Source organism: Phyllobates terribilis, unplaced genomic scaffold (assembly GCF_046119375.1).
Source record: "Phyllobates terribilis strain yellow unplaced genomic scaffold, ASM4611937v1 Scaffold_11__3_contigs__length_659146591, whole genome shotgun sequence".
Lineage (NCBI taxonomy): Eukaryota > Metazoa > Chordata > Amphibia > Anura > Dendrobatidae > Phyllobates > Phyllobates terribilis.
In genome coordinates this window covers 236,741,183-236,746,986 of record NW_027362771.1, presented here as the reverse complement: position 1 = coordinate 236,746,986, position 5,804 = coordinate 236,741,183, and positions in this window count along the sequence as shown.

Sequence of the window (5,804 nt, the reverse complement as noted above, 5' to 3'; positions counted from 1 at the left end):
GCAGTCATTCCACGGTGCTGCAGGGGCAGCTGTCATTACACGGTGCTGCAGGGGCAGCTGTCATTACACGGTGCTGCAGGGGCAGCTGTCATTGCACGGTGCTGCAGGGGCAGCAGTCATTCCACGGTGCTGCAGGGGCAGCAGTCATTCCACGGTGCTGCAGGGGCAGCTGTCATTACACGGTGCTGCAGGTGCAGCTGTCATTACACGGTGCTGCAGGGGCAGCAGTCATTCCACGGAGCTGCAGGGGCAGCAGTCTTTCCACGGTGCTGCAGGGGCAGCTGTCATTACACGGTGCTGCAGGGGCAGCTGTCATTACACGGGGCTGCAGGGGCAGCAGTCATTCCACGGTGCTGCAGGGGCAGCAGTCATTACACGGTGCTGCAGGGGCAGCAGTCATTACACTTTGCTGCAGGGGCAGCAGTCATTACACGGTGCTGCAGGGGCAGCTGTCATTACACGGTGCTGCAGGGGCAGCTGTCATTACACGGTGCTGCAGGGGCAGCAGTCATTACACGGTGCTGCAGGGGCAGCTGTCATTACACGGCGCTGCAGGGGCAGCAGTCATTACACGATGCTGCAGGGGCAGCTGTCATTACACAGTGCTGCAGGGGCAGCTGTCATTACACGGGGCTGCAGGGGCAGCAGTCATTACACGGTGCTGCAGGGGCAGCTGTCATTACACGGTGCTGCAGGGGCAGCAGTCATTGCACGGTGCTGCAGGGGCAGCAGTCATTACACTTTGCTGCAGGGGCAGCAGTCATTCCACGGTGCTGCAGGGGCAGCAGTCATTGCACGGTGCTGCAGGGGCAGCAGTCATTACACTTTGCTGCAGGGGCAGCAGTCATTCCACGGTGCTGCAGGGGCAGCAGTCATTCCACGGTGCTGCAGGGGCAGCAGTCATTCCACGGTGCTGCAGGGGCAGCTGTCATTACACGGTGCTGCAGGGGCAGCTGCCATTACACGGTGCTGCAGGGGCAGCTGTCATTACACGGTTCTGCAGGGGCAGCAGTCATTCCACGGTGCTGCAGGGGCAGCAGTCATTCCACGGTGCTGCAGGGGCAGCAGTCATTCCACGGTGCTGCAGGGGCAGCTGTCATTACACGGGGCTGCAGGGGCAGCAGTCATTACACGGGGCTGCAGGGGCAGCAGTTATTACACGGTGCTGCAGGGGCAGCTGTCATTACACGGGGCTGCAGGGGCAGCTGTCATTCCACGGTGCTGCAGGGGCAACTGTCATTCCACGGTGCTGCAGGGGCAGCAGTCAGTACACGGTGCTGCAGGGGCAGTTGTCATTACACGGTGCTGCTGGGGCAGCTGTCATTCCACGGTGCTGCAGGGGCAGCTGTCATTCCACGGTGCTGCAGGGGCAGCTGTCATTACGCGGTGCTGCAGGGGCAGCTGTCATTCCACGGTGCTGCAGGGGCAGCTGTCATTCCACGGTGCTGGAGGGGCAGCTGTCATTCCACGTTGCTGCAGGGGCAACTGTCATTACGCGGTGCTGCAGGGGCAGCTGTTATTACACGGTGCTGCAGGGGCAGCTGTCATTCCACGGTGCTGCAGGGGCAACTGTCATTCCACGGTGCTGCAGGGGCAGCTGTCATTCCACGGTGCTGCAGGGGCAGCAGTCATTCCACGGTGCTGCAGGGGCAGCTGTCATTACGCGGTGCTGCAGGGGCAGCTGTCATTCCACAGTGCTGCAGGGGCAGCTGTCATTCCACGGTGCTGCAGGGGCAGCTGTCATTCCACGGTGCTGCAGGGGCAGCTGTTATTACACGGTGCTGCAGGGGCAGCTGTCATTCCACGGTGCTGCAGGGGCAACTGTCATTACACGGTGCTGCAAGGGCAGCTGTCATTCCACGGTGCTGCAGGGGCAGCAGTCATTCCACGGTGCTGCAGGGGCAGCAGTCATTCCACGGTGCTGCAGGGGCAGCTGTCATTACACGGTGCTGCAGGGGCAGCTGTCATTACACGGTGCTGCAGGGGCAGCTGTCATTACACGGTGCTGCAGGGGCAGCAGTCATTCCACGGTGCTGCAGGGGCAGCAGTCATTCCACGGTGCTGCAGGGGCAGCTGTCATTACACGGTGCTGCAGGTGCAGCTGTCATTACACGGTGCTGCAGGGGCAGCAGTCATTCCACGGAGCTGCAGGGGCAGCAGTCTTTCCACGGTGCTGCAGGGGCAGCTGTCATTACACGGTGCTGCAGGGGCAGCTGTCATTACACGGGGCTGCAGGGGCAGCAGTCATTCCACGGTGCTGCAGGGGCAGCAGTCATTACACGGTGCTGCAGGGGCAGCAGTCATTACACTTTGCTGCAGGGGCAGCAGTCATTACACGGTGCTGCAGGGGCAGCTGTCATTACACGGTGCTGCAGGGGCAGCTGTCATTACACGGTGCTGCAGGGGCAGCAGTCATTACACGGTGCTGCAGGGGCAGCTGTCATTACACGGCGCTGCAGGGGCAGCAGTCATTACACGATGCTGCAGGGGCAGCTGTCATTACACAGTGCTGCAGGGGCAGCTGTCATTACACGGGGCTGCAGGGGCAGCAGTCATTACACGGTGCTGCAGGGGCAGCTGTCATTACACGGTGCTGCAGGGCCAGCTGTCATTCCACGGTGCTGCAGGGCCAGCTGTCATTCCACGGTGCTGCAGGGGCAACTGTCATTACACGGTGCTGCAGGGGCAGCTGTTATTACACGGTGCTGCAAGGGCAGCAGTCATTCCACGGTGCTGCAGGGGCAGCAGTCATTCCACGGTCCTGCAGGGGCAGCAGTCATTCCACGGTGCTGCAGGGGCAGCTGTCATTACACGGTGCTGCAGGGGCAGCTGTCATTACACGGTGCTGCAGGGGCAGCTGTCATTACACGGTGCTGCAGGGGCAGCAGTCATTCCACGGTGCTGCAGGGGCACCAGTCATTCCACGGTGCTGCAGGGGCAGCAGTCATTCCACGGTGCTGCAGGGGCAGCTGTCATTACACGGTGCTGCAGGGGCAGCTGTCATTCCACGGTGCTGCAGGGGCAGCTGTCATTACACGGTGCTGCAGGGGCAGCTGTCATTCCACGGTGCTGCAGGGGCAGCAGTCATTCCACGGTGCTGCAGGGGCAGCTGTCATTACGCGGTGCTGCAGGGGCAGCTGTCATTCCACGGTGCTGCAGGGGCAGCTGTCATTCCACGGTGCTGCAGGGGCAACTGTCATTACACGGTGCTGCAGGGGCAGCTGTTTTTACACGGTGCTGCAGGGGCAGCTGTCATTCCACGGTGCTGCAGGGGCAACTGTCATTACATGGTGCTGCAAGGGCAGCTGTCATTCCATGGTGCTGCAGGGGCAGCAGTCATTCCACGGTGCTGCAGGGGCAGCAGTCATTCCACGGTGCTGCAGGGGCAGCAGTCATTCCACGGTGCTGCAGGGGCAGCTGTCATTACACGGTGCTGCAGGGGCAGCTGTCATTACACGGTGCTGCAGGGGCAGCAGTCATTCCACGGTGCTGCAGGGGCAGCAGTCATTCCACGGTGCTGCAGGGGCAGCTGTCATTACACGGTGCTGCAGGGGCAGCTGTCATTACACGGGGCTGCAGGGGCAGCAGTCATTCCACGGTGCTGCAGGGGCAGCAGTCATTGCACTGTGCTGCAGGGGCAGCAGTCATTACACTTTGCTGCAGGGGCAGCAGTCATTACACGGTGCTGCAGGGGCAGCTGTCATTACACGGTGCTGCAGGGGCAGCTGTCATTACACGGTGCTGCAGGGGCAGCAGTCATTACACGGTGCTGCAGGGGCAGCAGTCATTACACGGCGCTGCAGAGGCAGCAGTCATTACACGGCGCTGCAGGGGCAGCTGTCATTACACGGTGCTGTAGGTGCAGCTGTCATTACACGGTGCCGCAGGGGCAGCTGTCATTACACGGGGCTGCAGGGGCAGCAGTCATTACACGGTGCTGCATGGGCAGCTGTCATTACACGGTGCTGCAGGGGCAGCTGTCATTACACGGTGCTGCAGGGGCAGCTGTCATTACACGGTGCTGCAGGGGCAGCTGTCATTACACGGGGCTGCAGGGGCAGCTGTCATTACACGGTGCTGCAGGGGCAGCTGTCATTACACGGTGCTGCAGGGGCAGCAGTCATTCCACGGTGCTGCAGGGGCAGCAGTCATTCCACGGTGCTGCAGGGGCAGCTGTCATTACACGGTGCTGCAGGGGCAGCTGTCATTACACGGGGCTGCAGGGGCAGCAGTCATTCCACGGTGCTGCAGGGGCAGCAGTCATTGCACGGTGCTGCAGGGGCAGCAGTCATTACACTTTGCTGCAGGGGCAGCAGTCATTACACGGTGCTGCAGGGGCAGCTGTCATTACACGGTGCTGCAGGGGCAGCTGTCATTACACGGTGCTGCAGGGGCAGCAGTCATTACACGGTGCTGCAGGGGCAGCAGTCATTACACGGCGCTGCAGAGGCAGCAGTCATTACACGGCGCTGCAGGGGCAGCTGTCATTACACGGTGCTGCAGGTGCAGCTGTCATTACACGGTGCCGCAGGGGCAGCTGTCATTACACGGGGCTGCAGGGGCAGCAGTCATTACACGGTGCTGCATGGGCAGCTGTCATTACACGGTGCTGCAGGGGCAGCTGTCATTACACGGTGCTGCAGGGGCAGCTGTCATTACACGGTGCTGCAGGGGCAGCTGTCATTACACGGTGCTGCAGGGGCAGCAGTCATTACACGGTGCTGCAGGGGCAGCAGTCATTACACGGCGCTGCAGGGGCAGCTGTCATTACACTGCGCTGCAGGGGCAGCAGTCATTACACGGCGCTGCAGGGGCAGCTGTCATTACACGGTGCTGCAGGGGCAGCTGTCATTACACGGCGCTGCAGGGGCAGCAGTCACTACACGGTGCTGCAGGGGCAGCAGTCATTACACGGTGCTGCAGGGGCAGCTGTCATTACACGGCGCTGCAGGGGCAGCAGTCATTACACGGTGCTGCAGGGACAGCAGTCATTACACGGTGCTGCAGGGGCAGCTGTAGTCAGGCTGCAGGGGACAGGGCACGGGCAATGCTGCAGCTGCTCTTCAGCCCCTACACCGAGGCAGGAGCTGCCACTCATTGCTGGAGGGTGGCAGCCCAAACCATACACCGTTATTATATGGATCTGCTCATGATATCGTATCAGCCCATATATCATAACAGCCCATAGTATAACTAATCAGCTCATAGTATATCATAACAGCCCGTTATATCATAACAGCCCGTATTATAGTGTATCAGCCCATATTATATTATAACAGCCCATATTATATCATATCAGCCCATATTATACTATATCAGCCCATATATCATATCAGCCCATATTATATCATAACATCCCATATTATATCATAACAGCCCATATTATATTGTATCAGCCCATATTATATCGTATCAGCCCATGTTATATTATATCAGCCCATATTATACTATATCAGCCCATATATCATATCAGCCCATATTATATCATAACAGCCCATATTATATCGTATCAGACCATATTATATCATATCAGCCCATAGTATATCATATCAGCCCATATTATATCGTATCAGCTTATATTATATCAGCCCATATTATACTGTATCAGCCCAAACTGTGTCATATCAGCCCATATTATATCTTATCAGCTTATATTATATCAGCCCATATTATACTGTATCAGCCCATATTATATCGTATCAGCTTATATTATATCAGTCCATAATATATTGTATCAGCCCATATTTTGAATCCCTGTATAATATTGTACCAGCCTTTATTATAAATTCCTTTATTATAATATA